This window comes from Lissotriton helveticus, chromosome 1_1 (genome assembly GCF_964261635.1).
Source record: "Lissotriton helveticus chromosome 1_1, aLisHel1.1, whole genome shotgun sequence".
Taxonomy (NCBI): Eukaryota; Metazoa; Chordata; class Amphibia; order Caudata; family Salamandridae; genus Lissotriton; species Lissotriton helveticus.
Window position 1 is genome coordinate 113,395,148 of NC_136057.1, and position 24,152 is coordinate 113,419,299.

Here is a 24,152-nt window from a genome sequence, read left to right on the forward strand (position 1 = left end):
AGAATCACCTGAGTCATTCTTAGCAACACCACCACTCTCTTTCGCAAACAGAGCAATCCTTCTAAAATTCCAACTCTGGCCATTCTCAAGTACAACATGCCACTTGTGTACCTCTCTGACTTTGAATGGATCAGAAAACTTGTTTGCTCCAGACTCCTTTCTGCCTAACTTAATTTTAACATAATCACCAACATCAACTTTACCAAACTTCCCTTTGAAGGAACATTTGTCCTGTATGGAATTAGCATTAGGGGGGCACTCAAACCCCTGAGACTTAAGTTCTAACAACCACTGAGGAATCATCTTAGTCTTGGGAATTCTACCTCGCATGGTCACAAAGGGAACTTTATTAGTCACACTATGAACTGTGGTATTGTAGGACCATACAGCTTCCTCCACAGCGGTACGAACATTCCGTTTACCTTGCAAAGCCAGTTGAATAACGCCCTTAATAAGTCTGTTCATGCGCTCCACAATGCCGTTCCCCTGTGGGTTATATAAGGACGTATGCATGTGTCTAATACCATGGTTGGAAAGAAAAGTTTGCATGGAAGAGGACGTCAATTGTGTACCGTTGTCTGTTAACAATACGCACGGAAAACTTTCTTTCATAAAAACCGACCTGAGATACCCAATCACACTTTCCGTGGTTATATTCTTCATGAACTCAACACTCAACCAACGAGAACATGCATCCACTAGGACTGTTGCAAACCGACACTCAGCAGATAAGTAGTCCATAGGACCGATAAAGTCCAAACAAACTTTGCTCCAAGGTAAATCTTCGCAGCTAGAGATAGACCCTAAAGGACGTGAATGTACTTTTAATCTTTTTTCACTCTCCTTACACATCATACAGTTCTCCACCCAACGCCTTACATCATCATCTAGACCTGGCCACCAAAAGTTGGTCTTGAGACGTTTACTAGTCATACTCTGACCGAGGTGACCTTCATGTGCCAAAGTAAATAATCTCTTCTTTAGTGGAGTAGGAGGTACAAATCTTTCACCTCGTAAAACAAAGTCATCGGAGCTACCTACGCTAAGTTCCTCCTGTACCTGTATGAAACTGCGTAAAGAAGATTTAATGTCACCCTCACGTTTCCACCCCAACCGGATGGCACTAACCAATTCAGCAAAATCAGAATCAGCTAAAACAGCATGATGCCACTCTTCTCTAGAAATAGAATCAAAACCATTTGAGCAAACATCACAGAAATCATCAACCAAGCACACAGTCTCATCATCAAAGTCATATGATTCCCCACAATCTACAGGGAGTCGGGACAAGCAATCTGCTTGAACGTTCTTCCAACCAGAGATGTGCTGCAGAGAAAAATCATACTCCTGTAACCTTGCAGCAAACCTCATGAGCCGAGGAGAACCTTTACTCGCTCCCCCAGGTGAAAGTATTTTGAGAAGGGGCTTGTGGTCTGTTCTCAGTGAAAAGTGTGAGCCCCATACATAAGTACGAAAGTGCGACACACCCCAAACAGCAGCCAACGCTTCACGTTCTATGACCGCATAATTGCGTTCTGAAATTGTTAAGGTGCGTGAAGCGAAAGCTACTGTTTTCTCTGTGTCACCCTTCTTTTGAGAAAGTACAGCACCAATGCCATAAGCACTTGCATCTACGGTTACAAACGTATCTCTGCCTGGTTCATATGTGGAGAGAATACCTGCATTGACGATCTCCAACTTGATCGTTTCAAAGGAATCAGATTGTAGAGGACCCCAGTCAAATTGAACACCTTTCTTGAGGAGTAATCTCAACGCTTCAGTCTTGTGAGAAAAATTGTGGACAAACTTAGAATAATATTCCACTAGCCCCAGAAATGATTTCAACTGTTCTTTGTTCAAGGGAATGGGAGCACATCTGATGGCTTTCAATAAATCTTCCTTGGGTTTGACACCAGCATGTGATATAGTGTAACCTAGGTAATCTATTTCCGTTAACATAAACTGGCATTTATCTTTCCTAAGGGTGAGACCCGCATCAGAAAAGATATGCAACACCTTGGTTAAGTTATCGTTGTGTTCAGATTCGTTAATCCCTGTCACTAAAACATCATCTTGAAAATAATGAACTTGCTTCATGCTTCCAAACAAGGAATGACGACAGGCGAAAGCCATTCTGAGACTTCTACAGGTTCTATAATGTCCTGTTTTTTTATGTCATCTAACATGTCTTTCACTTCCTTGCGAATAGCAATGGGTATTCTCCTGAGAGCGTGTCTAACAGGAGAGGCATCTTTTTTTAGTTTAATGACATGCATGTAACCACTCAACTTGCCCAAATCTGTGCGAAAGACATCAGCAAATTTATCTAAAATAAAGTCAATACTATGACATTCATCAATTACTAAAACACTTTCAGTAGAACGCGGGTCTAAAATAATGTGTAAATCGTACTGTTGTATCCAGCCTAAAATTGCTGGACCGTCATCCGAAATGTACACTTTACCATAAGAATTTCTGCCCTTAAATGTGAATGAGGCATCCATAACACCCTTGATGTTAATAATTTGTCCACTATACCCTTTGGGAATTATGTCACTTACTTGGAGTGTCATATCAGGCCAGTGTTTTTTGAATAAAGACATGGGAAATATAGAATGCATAGATCCCGGGTCCACAAGTAGCGTTATGGTAGCCCCATTTACTATGAAATTGGCTTTAGGTCTCTGGAGACCAATACATAAACACGTTCCCATATCATCACAACCTTCAATGCATAAAGACATTTCATTGGGAACATATTCATCATCTACAAAGGCAACCTTGTTCACAGAAGGCGACCTGCAGGCCTTGCTAATATGGCCTTTCCTTCCACATTTCATGCAGGTTTTGTCTCTGGCAAAACATCCTGCAAAATCGGCTGCATGTGTCATGCTGCCGCATCGAAAACAACCCATAAATTTGCTTCTTCCAACTGAACTAGTATTTCTGTTTCTCTGTTTAAAATTAGTGAATTTGGGTTTAGCATCAGTTGAAACTAAGTTCTTAGGCTTAACATCCGTGGAAGTGAAATTCTTATCCATTCTGTTCACAACACATATGGAATCATCCTTGTTCATATCTAAGTTGTGCATTTCATCCATGCATTTGTCGGCTTCTTCCACTACTTTCGCAATGGCTATGGCTTCCGTCAAACTAGGATTCTTTGCAGCCCAAAGTTTTTGCTGCATCCTTTTGTTCTTGCATTGGACGATTAACTGGTCTCTGATCATCTGATCAGTCATGGGTCCAAAATCACATTTAAGAGATAGTTCCCTAAGTCGTGTAACCATTTGATCAACGGATTCTTTATCTTTTTGGTGCATCGTGTAAAACTTGTGTCTCTGCATAACAATGTTCACTTTCTTTCCGAAGTATTTCTCAAGTCTCATTTTCGCTTCCATATATGGATTATCGACTAGCTCACCATCAGCACCACGTAATTCAGGCAAAAACTTAAATGCATGTTGACCACTTTTGCCTAATGAATTTAATAATATTGCTTTTTTCCGTGATAATGGGAATCTAAGGCCATCTATGGCCTCTAGATAATTCTCGAAGACACCAATCCATTCTTCCCATTCTAAGATCGGTGTATCTCCTTCGGCCAAAAATGGAGGAGGTGCAATTGTGGAATTCGCTGTGGTGGCCATTGTAGTAAGAAGTATAGAGTAATGCGGAATTAGGCTGAGGCAGGATAAAAATTTTGTGTATGTTCAGTCAGATAGGTAAGTTTAATATATGACTGCTGAATCTGATGAAACAGTTCCTGTAGGAGTGCAATATAAAAATTGTAAGTTTGGGAACTGGTGGAACCAATGAAAAAAAAAAAAAAAAAAAAATTTTTTTTTATTTATATATAACCGTCTTAATTGTATACCATATTCTCAGTTTTCGTAGATTTGATCAAAATTCTGTCGTTTTCGAGTATAGGGCGTATTTTGTACCGCTTCCGGTTCAGATTGTAGCAGTTGAGTTATGGCTTTGCGACGTGGTTGGCAATTGTAATCTTCCGTGGTTGGCAAAATTTTAAAATGGCCGCCGTGCGTGCTGATTGCTCATTGATGCGTGATTACGTCATGCGCGCTGAATGATGTCGTGCGTGCACAACAGAGAAGTCCGAGCGCGAGCAAGAATGCGTGCAATGTTTATGTCGCTTGGCAACTAGAACTCGGGCAGGCCGCGAGTGACCGTTGACGGGCAAAGCGCTATTTAGTTCTTCCAAGCAGGAAAAACAGCAAAAAAAAACTCACGGTACAATTGTCATCATCAGGAAGTTCGAAGATGGGTGGCAGGTTCAAGGGAGAGTGCCAAGTCGCAATGCCAGCTTCAAGAACATCGTCCGTGGAGAAGACGCGATGACAGAGGTGGCAGCTCACAGGGTTCGCAGGATCGTCGCCAAAATATTGTAGATGAAGAGTACTCCAGGAAACAGGTAAGTAATAAAGGTAGAGTTTATTCAGTTTGGGATAAGTATTGAGCCTCCTGCCTCAGCAACCGCCAGGTCGGAATGAAGGGAATCTGGAACCCACTGCATGCAATGCATGATTCCAGATTCCACATTCCATGGTGAGAGGCAGGAGAAGCATAGAGACTACAACAGGTTGCAAATGAGGTGAGGCCTGTCCTGGGGTTACAGTGGAGGTGAGGCCTGTCCAAGGGGGTGAAGAGGAGATGAGGCCTGTCCAGGGGGTGCAGCGGAGGCGAATCCTGTCCAGGGGTGCAGAGGAGCTGAGGTCTGTCCAGGGGAATGCAGAGGAGGTGAAGCCTGTCCTGCGCGGGTAGGAGGAGAGACCTGTCTTGTCCTAGTGGGGTGATTCAAAGGAGGTGAGGCCTGTCCTGTGCTGTTATGAAACCTGCCATGTTGGGGTAGGAGGAGAAGCCTGCCCTGGCTTGTCCTCTGGGTAGGAGGAGTATGGAATGCCTCAGCCGCTGCTCTCACCGCCCAGAGATACTCCTTTCCAGACGTATAATTTGATTTTAAGAGCTCATAATCCGAGTTTTTGAAAAGTACCCCGAGTTATTATTGAGCCCCAGATGGCTCATGACAAAAGCACACATCTCCATCAAGTATGGAGTTTATTTTTTAAACCACTGTCTTTAGTAATGTAACGGATACTACAACCCCAAGAATGCACTTATGTATTATATGAAAGGACAGGCATGAATATTCTGGGAATCACTCTACGGAAATATTTGGTACCTCCTGGGGCATCGTGGCAGAGAAGAGTAGAACAGTTAATGTGCAAGGACTTTAAGACAGAGGGAGAAGGGAGACAGAGGGAGGGAGACAGAGGAAGGAGGTAGACAGGGAGAGGGAGACAGGGAGAGGGAGACAGGGAGAGGGAGACAGAGGGAGTGAGACAGAGGGAGTGAGACAGAGGGAAGGAGACAGAGGGAAGGAAACTGAGAGAAGGGGACAGGGAGGGAGACAGAGGATGATAGACAGAGTGAGGTTGAAAGAGGGTGACAGGCAGAGGGAGACAGAGAGAGGGAGTTAGACAGAGGGAGGGAGGGAGACAGACAGAGACAGAGGGAGGGAGACAGAGGGAGGGAGACAGAGGGAGGGAGGGAGGCAGAGAGAGGGAGAGAGAGAGAGAGAGACAGAGGGAGGGAGACAGAGGGGGACAAAGGGAGGGAGAGAGAGAGGGAGATAGACAGTCAGAGTAAGGGGGCGAGAGAGAGAGAGGTGTGCGTGTGTGTGTGTGCTGGGTCTGGTGACTCAGTGGACGAAAGCGTCCGCTGCCGGGACCTGTGTTCAACCTCATGGTCTCAGTTTTTTTTTCTTTAGACACGCCCCCCTCCCCCACTGCCCCCGCCCCCTCAGGAGCGGCCCTTGGCCACAAACCACACTATAAATTTGCCCCCCGAGAGAAAGTTTGTGAGTACCCATGATCTAGAAGAACTGAAATCAAGGGAAGAGGATAACGATTCTTTATTGTAATCTTGTTCAAGGTACGATAATCTATACACATTCTCAGATCTCTGTCACGTTTCGGAAAGAAAAATAATGGTGAAGAAACCGGGGACTATGATGGTCGTATGAACCTGTTTTCTCTGTATTTCTGAATGTAAAATTTAAGATGACGGTTTTCAGCTTCAGTAAGCGCATACATTCGGCTACAAGGAAGATTAGATCCAGGATCCAAATCGATTTTGCAGTCATACGACCGATGTGGGGGCAACTTCTTTGATTCCGATTCACTGAAAACTTCAGCAAACACTTGATGTTCTACCGTAAGACTCACAGTTTGAACCGCACACACCCTCATCTTTTGCTTGCTTAATAAAGCTGCTGGATTTCCATCTTGCTCTTTCCGCTTTTCTCCGAAGCATTTTTCCAAACAATAACTTGAGTTAAACTTCACGGTTCGATCACTCCAGTTAATTGTTGGGTTGTGTTCAGTTAACCAAGACAAACCCAGGATGATTCCAAACTGAGGAGCATCAATCAAGTTAAATTGAATCTCCTCCTTTTGAACTTCGACAGAAACAAGTTCCACAACTTCCGTGTGACTGGTTATTGGGCTGGAAGATGAATTTTTACCGCCAACAGCCCTAACTGCCTCACTTCTCTTTTTAGGTAATGCCGTCAGACCAATTTTCGAGGCATATTGAGGTCACAAAAGTTCCCCGTAGCACCGGAGTCCAGCATCATGGCCACTCCTGAAAGAACTCTGTCTCGAAACCTTAGGGTCATCGTCAGAATGAGGTGTGGAGTGGAAGATTGTAGAGTATTGGCCACTTGATGAGAAATTCGAATTATATCCTTGTTAGCAACCACCAGCCCAACTCCTTCTACTGGTGGTGCAGAGAGTTTTCCTTCTTGAATGTTTTTGGCTTCTTGGGACATTCCTTTACAAAATGTCCACTAATACCACAATAAAGCCATAGATTATTCTGTCGACGCTTTTCTTTCTCTTCTTTGGAAAGGGGGCCTCTAATAGTTCCAATTTGCATAGGTTCGACTCCATGTTCTCTATCACAAGATTTAACAACCTCTGCTCTGACCCGGTCAAAGCGTGGTACACTGGGCCGAAATTCACGTCATCTTTCACCCCTTCTTTCCATTAGTCGATAGTCTATCTCTAAAATGAGATCAATCAAAGCTGAAACTTCTGTAGGGCGATTTGGGATCAGTGACAAAGCATCCTTTAAGTCATCTTTCAAACCCCGATAGAACAAGGCTGCCCTTTTGGCCTCCGGCCATTCAGTTTCTACAACAAGTTTGTTAAATTGGGCCAGGTGAAGACAAGCTCTCGATTCCCTTGCCTCAACTCCAGTAATTCATTATTCGTAGCCTGTGCCACCTTCCGACGATCAAAAAGTCGCAAAAACTCTTTCTTGAACTCCTCAAAGTAATATAAAATTGGTGAGTCTTGGGTGACCAGGGGCATTGACCACAGGCTGCGTCCCCATTGAGATACGACAAGATGAATGCTATACGAGATTGTGTACTGGGAAGACAGTGGGCCGACACATGAAGTACAACGAGCACTGAGTTAAGAAAATGTGGGCCTTCATTTCAAATTTGATTACCTTATTTTCCTCTCTGACTGCTATTAACTCTTCTTGAATCTCCTTAAGAATATTTCCTAAATGTTTTAAATCAAACTCTTCAGCCATTCTGCTCGGGCGAGTATTGACGTGGGCACTTCGCTCTGTCAAGGGTCGTGGTTACTCACAGTGCCGACACTCCCAGGAGCAGAACGATGAGATTTTCCAAATTCCACCCCTAGTTTTCCCACAGCCACCAACTGAAGAGTTAACTAGTTTCTGTGTGAACCCAGCCGGGAGAAAGGGGAATGGGACAGAGAAGAGACTTCCTGACCTTCTGGCTCTTCCACTCTTCTTCTTCCTTTCTGCCGTACTCCATTTTATGCCTTTCTTACTCCCTCTCTATCTTCAAGCATGAGTGGAAATCGCTGTAACAGAAAAGCACACCATTGCTAATTTCCTTCAGTTCCTTCTCCACTTTCTTGCTCTCTGTCTCTCTATAATATATATATATATATTTCCTCACCCAGAGTGCCTATGGCATTTGCTCCTCTTCTATTCTTTAATATAAGTATTTTATTATTTGGTAACCTGCATTATAAACAACATTTTAGCACTCTTTAACTCTGTGAGTTAATTTATTCTTTTTCACTCATTCGTTCATTCACTCTGTGCCTTACTTTCTTATCTTCTGAATTTTTCTTACTTCTCACTTAGGAACCTTCTGGAGCCTCCGCCGTCAATCAAGCAACGAAGAAATCAGGAACTGAAGTATTCAATGGGTAAGTATTAATTCTTCTCTTTATATTTCTTTTTTCTTATTTATTTTAAATTTGTATTTCTCTCTAGTTCTAAATTACTAACTAACCGACGCACTGAAGCGCTCTAACCTGCGCCTAAGCCTGGCACAAAACTGCACTATTTCTATCTAACTAGACTACAGAAAGAACATGACTAATCTCTGAAAATCAGTTGGTGAAGTGCCTCGGTTCTAAAATCAACCGGCGCACTTCCCAGCTAGTCTAGACCTCGCGCCTGTGTACACGAGCTCAGGACTAGACCAGCAACTTGCACCACGGTCCTCCCTGTTGGTAGTACAGGGGAGAATGCCCGTTTCCACACTATAATCACCCGCGACCGTTTGCGAGCGGGTAATCTTTGCAATGCTGGTTCAATGGAAGATACTGCGGAACAAAGAAGAGCTTTGATTCCTTTTTCCTGCACCCTGACACCTGTCCAGGGGGTACAGAAGAGGTGAGACCTGTACTGTGCTGAGAGGGGTGAGACCTGTTCAGGGGGTGCAGAGGAGTTGAGGCCTGTCCTGGGCTGGGGGTGCAGCCTATCCAGGAGGGGTGCAGACGAGGTGAGGCCTGTCAAGGGGGTGCAGAGGAGGTGAGGCCTGCCCAAGGGGGTGCAGAGGAGGTGAATCCTGTCCAAAGGGGTGCAGAGGAGGTGAGGCCTGTCCAGGGGAGTACAAAGGAGTTGAGGCCTGTCCTGGGCTGGGGGTGCAGTGGAGGTGAGGCCTGTCCAAGCGGGTGCAGAGGAGGCGAGGCCTGTCCAGGGTGTGCAGAGTAGTTGAGGCCTGTCCAGGGTGTGCAGAGGAAGTGAGGCCTGTCCATGGGGGTGCAGAGGAGGTGAGGTGTGTGCAGGGGGTGCAGAGGAGGTGAGGCCTGTCCAAGGGGTGCAGAGGAGGCGATGTCTGTCCAGGGTGTGCAGAGGAGTTGAGGCCTGTCCAGGGGGGTGCAGAGGAGGTGAGGTGTGCACAGGGGGCGCAGTTGAGATGAGGCCTGTCGAAGGGATGCAGAGCAGGTGAGGCCTGTCCAGGGGAGTTCAGAGGAGGTGAGGCTTGTCCAGGGGGTGAAGATGAAGTGATGCCTGTCCAGGGGGTACAGGGAAAATGATGCCTGTCAAGGGGGTGCAGAGGAGATGAAGCCTGTCCAGGGTTGCAAATGAGGCGAGGCCTGTCCAGGGGTTACAGTGGAGGTGAGGCCTGTCCAAGGGGGCGCAGAGGAGGTGAGGCCTGTCCAGGGGATGCAGAGGAGACGAATCCTGTCCAGGGGTGCAGAGGAGCTGAGGCCTGTCCAGGGGAATGCAGAGGAGGTGAAGCCTGTCCTACGCGGCTAGGAGGAGAGGCCTGTCTTGTCCTAGTGGGGTGATGCAAAGGAGGTGAGGTCTGTCCTGTGTTGTTATGAAACCTGCTATGTTGGGGTAGGAGGAGAGACTTGTCCTCTGGGTAGGAGGAGTGTGGAATGCCTCAGCCGCTGCTCTCACCGCCCAGAGATACTCTTTTCAGACATATAATTTTATTTTAAGCGCTCATAATCTGAGTTTTTGAAAAGTATCCGGAGTTATTATTGAGCCCCAGATGGCTCATGACAAAGGCACACATCTCCTCCAAGCATGGAGTTTCTTTTTTAAACCACTGTCTTTAGTGAAGTAATGGATACTACAACCCCCAGAATGCACTTATGTATTATATGAAAGTACATTGCTTAAAAAGATAGCGTAATTCTATTGTATAGACCACAATAGGCTACTATACGTTTTCCTTGCCCAGCCGGGCAGGGAGTTTTATTATAGGTTAATTCAAATCTTTTTGGTTTTTAAATACATTTTTACAACAAACAATTTTCACTGTGAAGCACAGTCCTGCGCCATTCATAAAAGGTTGAAAATAGAAGGAAAGAAATAAAGGAAATAAGAGAGAAATACTTCAGACAACAGAGAAGTGAGCTGTCTGGGCGTTGTAAGGATCAAAAGATATAACACTGTTTCCCAGAGCAGAAAATACATACAATAATACCAATGGTCAACAGTACGTCTGCTAAGAAAGGTCGACATTTCGATACGGCGAAATGGGATCATCATCAGGACTTTAACAAAATAATTGCCTGGATAGAACACTAAATGCGCCTTGGTGAGGGCTGGTCGTCAAGAACACGTTGTGTTCTGCGAGCGATATGTGTGGCTCCCGACTGGGGCATAGGGGGCTGCCACGGGCACCGGAGTGCGGTACGTGTAGTTCTGGCACTCGTATCTCCTGTTTCTCTGGTGAGCGGGAAAAGGGGTTTCAATCAAATAGCGGTCAATATGGTGAAGTCGATCCGCAAATTGCAGATTGCTCAATGGTCGTGCTCGTGGTCCCTCAGGAGTTAGGTGTCAGGGGTTGACGGTTGATACCAATTAATCGTTCCGCGAATTTGGGAACAGTGTCCCGATGCAAGCTGAGCTGGCTGTTGGTTCCTCGAGGATTGGGGCGCCTGAGACCTAATCGGCGAGGAACCAACAGCACTAATCGCGAGCCGCCCAGATATCGAGAGCCCTCTACGCCCTTGGCCGCCTTGCTTGATTCAGGCGCTGCCCAATCGGACCAGCCCTCGACTTCACACTTCGCATCCAGACGCCGCAATTTCGGACCCTGCCTGGGCGTCCAGTGACTCACGGGATCTACACGACGTGATCTACACTGCCTGACATCGACAACCCTGTCCTGATGATGATCCCGACTCACAGGGATCGAAACGCCGTCGACATCACAGCGCAATTTTAGAGCGCATCTTTACGTTTTGTGCTCCTGTAAAACTGTTTGTTCAACGATTTAAGTGAATTTAACTTAACCCTGCGGAGCCATCATTGTATTACTTTCTTGTCACATTGCGCCGTTCACGCTGTTCACCTTTAGCACTTGCGTCTTCACTTCTCACTAATTATATATTCTTCACTCACCAAGTGCCCTAGGGTTGTCACATGATTCTCTCTGTACAGTGCTGCTTAACTGTATTTCCATGTGTAACACCCTCCTTTAATATGGTGAATAACAAGCTTTCAAACCATATGAGCCTCCTTGTTTTGTTTCTTGCTTATGTAATGCAGACTGCATACATTACTTAACTGTCTCAAATTGAAACCTGTTGGGAATTGTTATTGTTCATACTTCACACCCATCCCGACGTGGTCTATGGGTTTACTCCTGTTGTTCTTACACAGCCCTCACCAAGGCGCATTTAGTGTTCTATCCAGGCAATTATTTTGTTAAAGTCCTGATGATGATCCCATTTAATTAGAGCGCGGGATCGAAACGTCGACCTTTCTTAGCAGACGTACTGTTGACCATTGGTATTATTGTATGTATGTTCTGCTCTGGGAAACATTGTTATATCTTTTGATCCTTACAGTGCCCAGACCGCTCACTTCTCTGTTGCCTGAAGTATTTCTCTCTTATTTCCTTTATTTCTTTCCTTCTATTTTCAACCTTTTATGAATAGCGCAAGACTATGCCTCACAGCGAAAATTGTTTGTTGTAAAAATGTATTTAAAAACCAAAAAGATTTGAATTAACCTATAATAAAACTCCCTGCCCGGCAGGGCAAGGAAAACGTATAGTAGCCTATTGTGGTCTATACAATAGAATTATGCTCTCTTTTTAAGCTTTGGACCTTTTGTTCTTTGTAATAACTAATACCCATGGTCCACAGCTACCAATTGGGTCCCCCTTGTTTTAAAAAAAAAAAAAATAAAATAAAAAACAATTATATGAAAGTACAGGCATGAATATTTGGGGCATCACTCTACAGAAATATTTGGTACCTCGCTGGGCAACGTGGCAGAGAAGAGTAGAACAGTTAATGTGCAAGGACTCTCATTCTCAACCTCTTTCAGCAGATTGTGAGTCCAGTGAGATCAGAGATAACGTGGATCTCTCTCGAGGAGAGTACACAAAGTTTTATCTGTTTCAGGGAGAAATACAATGAAAAACTGGGGGTGCAAGTCCAGCGCCCCAGGCTCTGGTGTCCTTGGATCACTGTGCTGGCCCGTGCCTGGTCCTGCAAGAGAGGACGAACCGGGTGTTTAGTCTGGCCTCACAAAGGGAGCGAGAGCTGGCTCAGTATCCTGGTCCACCAGACCCCCGGCTCAGCATCCTGGTCCTCAACATACTTCGGCTAATTTATTTATTTATTTATTTATAACACTTATAGAGCGCACAAATACCGATCGGTGTCCTGGCGCTGAAAGTGGTAACTCCCTGAGGCTCAGAATCCCGGGCTAGAGGGTAAAGAGCCATGTTTTAAGGTTTTTCCTGAAGGCTAACAAGTTTGTATTTAGTTTGAGGGTCAAGACGAGGGAGTTCCATGCCTTTGCTGCTCCCCCCACAAAGCTCCTGCCCCCCCAGCGTGCCTTCTTGATCCGAGTTGTTTTAATCAGTCCCATAGTGGCAGACCTCAGTTGTCTCCCAGGTCTGTACCACTGGAAATGATCCTGAAGAAACACCGGGCCCAAGCCATGCAGTGCCTTGAAGACAATGCAGAGGGTTTTGAATAAAATCCTTTTCGGCATCGGGAGCCAATGCAACCTCTCCAATTCCTTAGTGACTGATGAAAACTTGGACAGGCCCCCGATCAGGCGGGCAGATGCATTTTGTAGGACCTGAAGTTTGTGAAATGGAAGAACCTTCCTGATGGTTTTCAGAATCCAATGTATGGAAGTGGTCAGCGCCTTGACATGGGGTTTGAAGGTCAGTTGGTTGTCTTTAATGACTCCAAGATTCTTCACCTTTTGAGCTGGAGGTGGCGGAGGGCCCATATCTGTAGGCCACCATTTGGAGCTCCAAAGATTTGTGTTCGACCCGAAAATGAGCACCTCGGTCTTGGAGGAATTTAATTTTAAGCAGCTTTTTGCCATCCAGGAACTGACTGCAGACATGCAGTCCTGAGACCTAGCTGCCACCCCCAATTCTTTCCCTGGAAGCACCGAGACCACAATCTGGGTATCATCTGCGTAGGATGTTAACTCGAACCTGAAGGAACGAATCACTGGGGCAATATACACAAATATTAAATAAAGTGGGGCTAAGGGAGGATAGCATGGTGAACCGTATCGAAGGCCGCTGACAGATCCAGTAGGATCAGCACTGCTTGGCCCCCATCGTCAAGCACCTTCCGGACCTCCTCTGTGGACTTAATCAGGGCGGTCACGGTGCTGTGACCTTCCCTAAACCCATGTTGGGCCGGATCTAGACCCTTCGAGTTACGCAGAAAGGAACAGTGTTGGGAGTTCATAATTTTTTTTATCAGTTTTGCCGGCAGAGGCAATCTAGCAATTGGCCTATAACTATTAGGGTCGGTGACATCCAGCGATGGTTTCTTAAGTAGTGGGCGGATGGATGCCCGATTCCACACTAATGTGATAGGCTAATGTCCTGGTCCTCACCAGTCTCCGGGTCACCTCCTGGTCCACCAGGCGCCGGCTCACATCCTGGTCCTCACAAGTCCCTGGCTCATGGCCTGGTCCTCACAAGGCGCTGGCTCACGTCCTGGTCCACCAGGCCCTGGCTCACGTCCTTGTCCTCACTAGACTCCGGCTCACATCCTGGTCTATAACAAGCCCTGCCCACATGCTAGTGCTCACTAGACTCCGGCTCACCTCCTGGTCCCAACCAGGCCAAGTCAGAGTGGGAGATCAACTGTTTTTTGGCCACAATGCCACCTTTAGACTCCTTCCAATAGGAGCATTCCAGCTGAAGAGCCAGTCCAGATCCTTTCTGAACCGGAACAGAAGCAACCCAAGACTGGTTTCAGCCTATCTGGGCCTCCACTGTAGGGTGCGACTTTATTCCAGAGGTGCAGCGAGCACGGGACCCACATCTGGGCCCTGACTGTGGGGTGCAGCTTGATTCCAGCGGTGCAGCAAGCACGGGACCCACATCTGGGCCCTGACTGTAGGGTGCAGGTTGATTCCAGTGGTGCAGCGAGCACGGGACCCACATCTGGGCCCTGTCTGTAGGCTGCAGCTTGATTCCAGCGGTGCAGCAAGCACGGGACCACGTCTGAGCCCTGACTGTTGGGTGTGGCTTGATTCCAGCGGTGCAGCGAGCAAGGGACCCGCATCTATGCACACCTGTCGTATTTAGGAATAAGATAAATGATGGATGGAATGTTTGGGTTCATCGCAGGCTCTCGTAACTACGCTGGGACACATCCCTGCCCAACCTTCTTGTTCTTGCTGTCCGTCGCACCTCAACGTGCAGCCATTCATAGTGTTTCACCCAACATTACTTCCAGATGTCTGCTTCAGTAGTCACAGCAGTTCTAACTCTAAGGATTGGCCTGTCTCTCTGTTCCTTGATGTTCACCAAAGTAACTGAGGCCAGGGTCAACAAGCAGCTCACCAAATACATTGAGTCCCACCCACTCTGCACAAAGTCCATCCAGGGCTCCAACAGAGCTCTCTGCAGAGACTGTGTTGGCTAAAGCCACGTGGGATATTAGAGGCATTATGTAAAGGGGTAGAGAGGTGGGGGTTCTGATTGATTAGATCTGGCTGCAGCCTTTGACACCACCCCCCACTCCACTTTACTACAGAGATTTGGGATGGTTGGTCTTAGGGGAAAGTGCCTGCTTGGTTATTATCCTCTTTGAAAGATCTGACCCAAGGGGTGGCATCAGCTAACTTCAGCCCCTCAGACGATCACCACAGGAGCCCCCCTGGGACTTGTTTTGAGCCACAGTCTTTTCAGTCTTTACATGGCCAACTTGGCCAGCCTGAACGAGTCATTCGATATCACCTCTACTCGAATATACACAAAGCATTAGATTAGAATTAAATACAGATAAAATGCCCAGTAATTTCAAAAGCTGTCGCCAGGAAGTTGATGATTGGATGAGCTCAAATCCCTGACGCTGAACAGTAAAAAAACGGAAATAGTGATATTTGGGTCCGGAGCCTCACGGCACAAGGGTGGGGCCAGTGTCGTTGGGATCTCTGTCCACCACATTCCATCTGGTCATTAACCTGGGAGTTAGGGTGGATTCACATCCGTCCTTAAAAGGATACTTTACAATCACCTGCTGTACAGGCTTCTGACTGCTGAAAGTTATCAGAAAAATACTTCCGTTCATCCCGGCTTCATCTAGGAAGGACCTGGTTCTGGTTCTGATTCTATCGAGAAGGAATTTCTGCATCTCTTTATACGTATCGCCTTCGTAGATTGCTGCTGCTACAAAAACAGCAGCTGGGTTGGTTCTGAGGATAAAAAATTCAACGTTGATCTCCAACAAACGGGTCAAATTGCACCGGCTTCCTGTCCTGAAGAGATGTCAATTTAAAGCACTTTATGTCATAAACGCTCTACAATCAGGGGGTTCATTCATATATGTCCTCGCTCTTTGCCTGGTATCAGCTGCCTGAGGGGTGAGATCCCACCGTGCTTTGCTGCGTAAAGTCTCTAAGTTTAGGAAAATCAGAATAGATGGCTGCTCTCTGCCTGTGGTGACTGCAGGTACCTGGAATGGAGTGCCGTCCCACCTGCCCTGTGCACCCAAGAAAACATAGGTTCTTTCAGGAAATACATCAAAACCTTTCTGCTTGTGTTCAGGGGCTGTGGGATTTTGATACTTATGTGCTCATATTAGCGCCAGGACACTTCTTTCCTGAACTAGCTGTGCAGCGCTATATAAATTGGCTCTCATATTCCGTCATAAGCCATCGCTCTCTGGGCCACAGATTGTTGCCGCTATAGACGCCCTAGGAGGAGGAAAGGCACCGGGATCTGAAGGTCTGGTGTTGAGTTTTACAAACAAATACCAGATGCATACCTGCTGGAGGTGTATGTTGAGGCATTGAAGGGCGGTGTGTCGCTTGCGTCTATAAGTGATGCAATCATATCGGTGCCCCCTAAGCCTGGAAAGACCCTGTAAGTGTACCTCTTATCGCCCTCTGCCACTGAGTAACAGTGATAATAAATTCCTGTCTGAGGTGATGCGACTCGGCTATCCCTCCCACTAGAGAAAATAGTCTCCACTGTACAGTCGGGATTTGTCCCACATAAATCCACAGCGGTTCATCTACGGACTGTGAGAAAGTGAGTTTCTGTTGCAGTACCCCCCCCCCCCACACACACTTTTTACCTGATACCTGATGCACTTTTCCTTGGTGTGCTCTGGGTCCCTGCCAATCAGGTGCCCATGGCCTGTGTTCCTTCCCTACAAACTGTACTAAAGCCTAAACCCAATTGGCATCTCTGGCCACATGTCAGCCCCTAGTAAATGGTGCCCTAGGTACCCAGGGCATTGTGACCAGAGAAGATCCCTAAGGGCTGCAGCACTTATTGTGCCACCCTTAGGGGCCATGTACCCTGACACACACACACACACACACACACACACACACTGCCTTTGCAGGCTGAGTGTCCTGGTGCAAAACTAAACAAAGAGTCAACATGGCACACATCCCTGTGTGCCATGCCCACACACCCACTGCCCTGGCATACATCAGCCACCCCTCTACTGGGGGCCCTATGCGAATGGTGTGGGCACAGGTACATGAGCCCTGTGCCCCTACATTACCCAGAGCCATTCCTGGGCACTGTAAGTGTAGTGATGCTATTAAGAGTATATGGTGCTGGGAGGTTGTCATTACGAACTCCACAGCACCATAATGGCTACACTGAGGACTGACAAGTTTGATATCAAACTTCTCAGCACATTAAACCAAAACTGATGCCAGTGTGGGATTTAATGTCAAATCTGTGGGGCCTGACAGCCCTTGCAGGGTATGCGCAACTTCATGCCCAGTGGTTACTTCAGTCTGTCATTTGCATGTTTACATGGACTCAACAATGCATTGCACTGTATTTGTTTTTCTCTGAGACCAATAAAAGAAATTTAAACCTAAAATGCACTACAGAGGGCATCTTAGAGATGCCGCCTGAAACCTAACCTACAATCCACGTCTTGTCTGACAGGCTGCCTAGGCTGCCACACAGCAGACATGTTGCTGGACCCCTGGGTGGAGAGCCCCCGCTCTCCTGGGCCTGCAACAGTGCACATCCTGGGACGAGGTACCAAGCCTCCTCCCCCAGGATGGGCAGGGGAAGCTTCAAAGGCATTTCGCCTTTGTGTGCTTCTTCAGACCACTTGATGTACTGAGCAACTGGCCCCCACCAGTTCTAACCCACACTCTGGCGGGAAGACTGGTGGGAAACCCTACGTCAGGAACGGGGGTGTGCCAGCCTGTGCCAACTCCACCCCTCAGGTGGGAGAGGAGAGGTGATGCACGACCCCGGGCTCCGGCCATCTTGAAGATGGGGAGACCTGCCCAATCACAGCTAGGCTCCTGCCCCCCTCCCACAGGAGAGGAGCAGGCTAGGGGGTGTACCCACCCCAGGACAGCGACCCATTGGTCCCTGCCCTTGCCCTACCTGTAATGCCCTTAAATTTAGTATTTAGGGGCACCCTGAGCCTTTCTTCCCCAGATCCAGATTATGAAACAAGAAAGAAGAACAAGAAACAAGAAGACCTGCCATGCAGCTGCTAAAAAGAGGAAGACACCAACTGATTTGACCCAGCCTTACCGGCCTGTCGACCCTCGAACCTGCTCCTGCTAAACCTCGGCGTCTCCAGTGGTCAGGAACCTCAAAAACCCCAGAGGACCTGACTGCCTTGTGACTCTGACTACCTGGGTCTCCCACGAGCCGTGGTACTGCTCAAAGCAAGTAACAAGCCCTGGCATCCGGAACCGCGAACCCTGCATACTCTGCACCCGCCAAGCCTGGCCTGTGCTGGAGTGAACTAAGACCCCGAGGACGTCCCCCCGGCGATTCTGACTTGGAATCCAGTGCCCAAGGACCCTCCTCGACGACCCAGACGACGCCTGCAGCCTCAGGACAAAGGACCCCGCCGACCGAAACCAGCAGGTGGTAAGATTCCCAGACCTCAAAAGACACCCCTGCACCCGGCGCCCCACGGCCCCCTGTGCCCAATTTCTGGGTGCTTACCTATCCTCCAAGATCCCAACTTACTCCTCCAAGTGATGGTCGCTCCAGGGGATCCTCTGTCCCTGAGCCTGCAGCCTTTGCTCCCTTTTCAAGATCTCCATTGAATAACATTGAGCGCCCGACGGCCCAAAAGCACCCTGCAACCAGCCGCCTGAGTGCCCCTGGCAGTGCAACCTTTGTCCCTATCTACTTCCCCATTTGTCCTGAGCAAGTAACCCAGAGCTCGCTTCCACAACCGCGTGGCCTGCTAGCCAGCAGCCACCAACCGAAGGCCCCCTGCCTCTCATGGGATAAGATTGAGTCTAACTACCTCTGCACCCGGCTGCCCCTGTGCCGCTGAGGGTGTACCAACTGTACCTACCTGACCCTGGGGGACCCCTGAGTCTATGCCCAGAATCTTAACTTCACCAGTCGAGTACTCACCTGAAAACCGATAACTCACTTTCCTTCTATTGGATAACATTGACTGGTTTGACTCGAAAGATTTTCTAAGTGTGAAGTTTTGAAACTTTAAAATATTCATCTAAAATCAGCCGAATAACGAATTCTGAAGTACTCACCTGTGATCAGGAGAGAAGCCAGTACTGTACCTTTTAGCCCAGTACTGAACCGCAAAAGTAATCCTAACCGTGTTTACTAGTAACCTGAATTTTCTTCCATAGGAAACCATTGACTGTTTTTCTCTGAAATTTCTTCTGTCTACTTTTGAAAATTACAAATATTCCTTAAAAATCGTACCAAATACTGAAACGTAATTACTTACCTGTCTTAGGTAGAGACCCGAATACTGAACTTAGGAGTACAGTCCTGGATTACAAAAGTAACAAGAACCTACTTCACCTGTGACTTGAATTTCCTTCCATTGGATAACATTGCTAGTTTTTCACTGAAAAGTTTCTGTCAACTTTTAAAATACCGTTATATTCTTTAAAAATCATTGCAATAACTAAAACGTTTTTTCTAAACTGTTTTCAGCTTAGACCTCAGGACTGAATCTAGGATCCAGACCTGAAGTTACAAAAGTAATCAATAAAGTAATCAGCTGCATTTATGTAGAAGAACACATTGAGGTCAATGTTAAATTGTGTTTAGAATTGTGTTGCCTACTGCAATCCCTGTACCTATTGTGTTTACAAAGTTTATTGCCTCTTTGTAAAGTAATTACCTGAGATCACTCATATTGAGAAAAGTATATTTTGACACCTGTTGGTTCTAAAAATAAAACAACTATATCTTTTGATACAAAACAATTGGCCTGGAGATCAGTCCTTGAGTGTGTGAAACCTTTTGCTGACTGAGTGTGTACAACATATGCTTTACACTGTCCTCTGGTACTGCCTTACTGCTTGACCAAGCTAGCACTTTAGAGAGTAAGGTCAGCCCTGACTTTAACCTCTGTTATACCTCTGGGGATTGTGGATTCTATACACCACCCTGTACCTTACTTTGGTCCAGCGTATATAGAGCCACTTTCTCACACAGACGGTATTCGCAGTGCTGCATTAGGTGAAATGAACTGAAATGAAATGAAAAACATATTTATAGAGCGCTAGCAGCTGCCATGAGGCGTCCAGGCGCTAAAAATTACCATCAGTGCTCAAGAAAAAAAGGAGTGAGTCAACACTATTGATTGAACAGAAGAGTTTTAACTTTCTTACGGAAACTCAGAAGGTTAGAATCTGCTCTAAGATGAAGTGGTAGAGTATTCCATATTTTTGGGGCTTTATATGCGAAGGAACGACCTCCGGCCCTCGCTCTATGAATTCTTGGGATTTGGGCTAGAAAAGCATGTGAAGATCGTAGAACTTTGAGGGTTCATATGGCAATACCAGCGGGTGATTGATCTCTGGACCTGATTTCCAGTACGCCTGATGTGCAATGCACAGAGATTTAAACTTGACTCTCTCCCTGATGGGGAGCCAGTGTAATGATCTTAGACCAGTTTTTATTGAAGTTCTCCGGGGGGTGCCAAGTAAGGTGCGAGCAGCACAATTCTGAGTGCGTTGTAATTTTTGTAGGGTGTATTCCGGCGCCCCAGGGTACAGAGCATTGTTAAAGTCTAGACGGGATTGAATTAAGCCCTGAATGACTATCTGTCTTGCCTCAAAGGGGAGAAGTGGTAGGATTTTCTTTACCATCCTTAGGAGGCCAAAACAGGTCACAGAGACTTTAGTTGCCTGCATGTTGAAGGTCAACGATTTGTCTATCCACACCCCCAGGCTTTTGATGTTGTCTCTAGGGGTGGGAGCTGTGCCCATGCTCAGAGGCCATGACATCTCCAAGGTGGAAAGAGTTGGAGGGCCTAGAAGCATCAGCTCAGTTTTATCATCGTTGAGCTTCAGACATGATTTAGTCATCCAGCTCTTGACATGCTCGAGACAGGTTGTTAGGTTGGACTGCGGTAGTGGGGTACTCCTTTGTGCAAGAGAGACCACTAGCTGGGTATCGTCCGCATAGGTGATGATGTTAATACCATGCGGACGTACTATTCCAGCCAGCGGTCTCACATAGGCGTTAAAGAGCGTAGGGCTCAATGAAGAGCCCTGCGGAACCCCACATCCCAGAGGCTTCTTCGAGGAGACCGATGTGCCTTCAAAGACCTGGAAGGTTCGGTCTGATGGAAAAGACCTGAACCACTCCAGGGCTTCTCCCGAGATTCCCATATCGAGGAGGCGGTCCAGAAGTATTTTATGGTTGACCGTATCGAAGGCGGCACTCAGGTCAAGGAGGATCACTGCCACTGACCCTCCCTGATCGAGTATCCGCCTAGTCTCTTCTGTCACTGCCAACAGGGCTGTCTCCGTGCCGTGTTTTGGGCGAAAGCCAATCTGGGAGGTGTCGAGCAGATGGTTATGCTCGAAGAACTGGGTTACACTGATGTTGATGTGTTTCTCTAAGATCTTGGTAGCCCAAGGAAGCAATGATATCGGGCGATAGTTATTAAAATTAGTTGGGTCAAGGGTGTTTTTTTTTAACAATGCTCGGACCATGGCTTGTTTCCAGGACTGTGGAACTATCCTACTCGTAATGGAAGAACTCAACAGCACCATTAGATTGGGAAGAATGACTTCGTTAACTTGGGTCAACATCTCAGGGGGGGGCAGGGTCACAAGGTGAGCCTGATTTGATTTGGTTAATCAAGGTCTCAAGGGTGTCAAGGTGCAGCATTGGGAAGTGGTCCAGAGAGTATTTATGGAGGGAGACCGCTGATGTAATCGATGGATTAGGTTTTTGCAAAGACAAATCAGTTTCTGGGTCAGAGAAGGAGAGATAGATTGTGTTTACTTTTAGAAAAAAGGCATTGGCCAGTTCCTCGCATCGAGAGGATGAGTTGTCATCATCTGATAACGGTGATAGCAACCTGGTCAGTGTTTTCACAATCTGATAAATTTCTTTAGGCTTAGATTTTGCCAGTTTAATCTTTTCCGTATAATGTATGGATTGTTTATCTCTGATTTTGTTTTTGTAGTTCCTAATTGCTTCTCTGTAGGTCGCTTTATCCGTAGGCTCATAGGATAGGCGCCACTTCCTCTCTAGTCTTTTACAGAGGCGTTTTTTTCCCCTTAGATCTTCTGAGTACCAAGGGGCGGTTTTTTGTTTCCTTCTAGCACCGGAGGTTCGATAGGGAAGTACAGAGTCCAAGGAGCTTGTTATCCAGTTGTTAAACAGCTCATTGTTAGCGTAAGGATCAAGAGAGAGTGACGGATTAGTGGCAGTAAGATTGCTCATCCATTCGTCTGTTTTGATCTTTGACCAATTTCGGGTGGTACGAGAAGGGGGGATAGAAGGTAAAATTTTGGGAATGGACCAAGTTAAGGAAATTAAAAAATGATCAGTCCAAGGAAGATGGCTCATATTGCCAACCTTTAGAGTTTTGCTATTGCTAAATACTGGGTCTAAAAGATGACCCTTGTTGTGTGTAGGTCCTGGCACCAATTGATCTAGTTGCATAGCAGCTAAACTGGTTGTGACTCCCATGGCAGTGGTGTCTAGCAAGTTATCAAAATGAATGTTAAAATCTCCCAGTAAGGTAAAATTAGAGAGGGGAGGTGACTAATTCAGTCAAAACCTCCTGGTTTTTATGAGACCAGGAGGACGGTAAATAAGAATGCCAGCGAAGCTATTGTTAGGTGTAAATTCAATGACAAAAGGGAAACTTTCACAGTCCGCAATGGATTCCGTTAGGCAGCGACATGTGTAAATGTCTTTATAAATGATAGCCAGCCCTCCACCTTTGCCTTGTGGTCGATCTAACCGGGCTATCTGATAGCCGGGAATGAGGGCTTGCACTATATCAGGCTGGGAATATTGGGTAAGCCAGGTGTCAGTTAAAAATACCACATCCGGCATATGTTCCTCTAACAACAGCGACATCTCCAGACTATGCTTGGCCAGAGATCGACAGTTAAGGAGAAACATTTGGTAGTCCTTAAAATCCAATTGGGTGAGGTGGTCAATTAGCTCAAGTTTACAGTGAGGACATACATGGGGGGTTTCTAGAGGGGGGAAGTGATGAAGGCAGCCATCGGGAATGGGAGGACAGGATCGAAGTAGAAAGTCCTTATTATAAGCTAGCCTTTGTGGTTGGGGGCAACCAGGGGGGGTGGCCTCTGGTCCCGGTCGGGCACGGACGGGCGCAGACGGGCTTGCCTTTGGGGTGCCGCCGGCGCGCCCGCTGCGCCCGCCCGCTGCGTGGACGAGATGACATAGGGAATTTATAGGGTGTTTAGGAGGGTGGGAGGCGTCCTGCTGCTAGAGTGTAAATCCCTTACCCCTCTCAATATGGCGGCTTTCAGTGGCGGTAAGCCCTATTTCTATCTCTCTGCGCCAGCTCCTACTCGGCTGCGCAGGAATCGGTAAAGGCGATTTTCTGGCTAACAAGTGATCTAAAAGTTCTAACAAGTAAGTACTCTACTTGAGAACATGCGGCGATTTAAAATATCGTGATGACAGTAATGTGGAAAATAAAAGTAGCAAGGTAGCTGAGAGAACCCCCGGCTTCCGCCTCAGGGGAGAGAAAAAACAGCACGGTAGCAATCAGCGCGCTGTTAGGAATGACACGATTTAAATACTGCGGGAGGGCGGGACATGAAGTAGGCTGATGCCGATAAGGCACTTGACTCCCTGGAGTAGCCTTTTATGATCGAAACGTTTAGGCGGCTTGGTATGTCAGGGAGTTTGAGATCTCGTATGAAGCTGCTGGACACACAGCCTGTGGCCTGCATGTGCGTAAATGGGCTCAACTCCGATGCCGTTCAGATCGCCTGGGGCACTGGGCTTAGTGTTATAATTTCTGATGTCTTTGTCTCAAACTGGAGGGTCGCAAATTTGAATCCTGGTTGGTGCACTATGAATAGTGACTTGTATATTTTTACTGTGCTGCCACCACACAGGCAAACTGACCCAGGAGTTACAAGTTAGCCGTGGCGGCTACTGGCCATTGCTTACATTGATGGCCCCACCCAGCTCTCTGGCCCTCTGGACAGCTATCATGCCCTTTTGAGAAGCTGGTGACCCAGTGCTTCTTCGAACAGTTCTTTTATCGTGGCTCTCCATTTTACGCGACCAACTCTCACCCCAATGGCCTCCTCAAATGGTGCGATGTTTGGGTGACATTCGTTCCGCGAAGTCCTGAAGCGTTCAAAAGCACAAGCCCGAACCCCATCAGCCTATATCTTTCAGGATCAAGACCTAACGAGAAGAACAAACGCAGAATTCAAATGTTTTGATAGAACAATGTCATAGTCACAGTTTGATGCACTGTAGTCGTTCGCCGTATTAGCAGGTCTTTTGTAATTAGGCGCTCCTACCTGGAGACGGTTGGTATGTGGTCACTATTAATAAGGGGTTATTGTCCGTCATTGCAGATACACTGTCTACCTTGATA

At 46.9% G+C, this 24,152-nt stretch overlaps 1 protein-coding gene across 4 annotated transcripts in view; it reads left to right on the forward strand.

The window, feature by feature from the left end:
- LOC144763108 (uncharacterized) overlaps positions 1 to 24,152 on the forward strand; it is a 58,123-nt gene that overhangs the window by 26,244 nt on the left and 7,727 nt on the right. For 3 of the 4 annotated variants that reach the window (XM_078648519.1, XM_078648447.1, XM_078648679.1), the window contains one exon: positions 8,212 to 8,276. The gene's annotated coding sequence lies outside the window, so the exon portion shown is untranslated. Of the gene's footprint in view, positions 1 to 4,363; positions 4,433 to 8,211; positions 8,277 to 24,152 lie in introns of those variants that run through there. The other variant, XM_078648596.1, reaches the window with a different exon arrangement.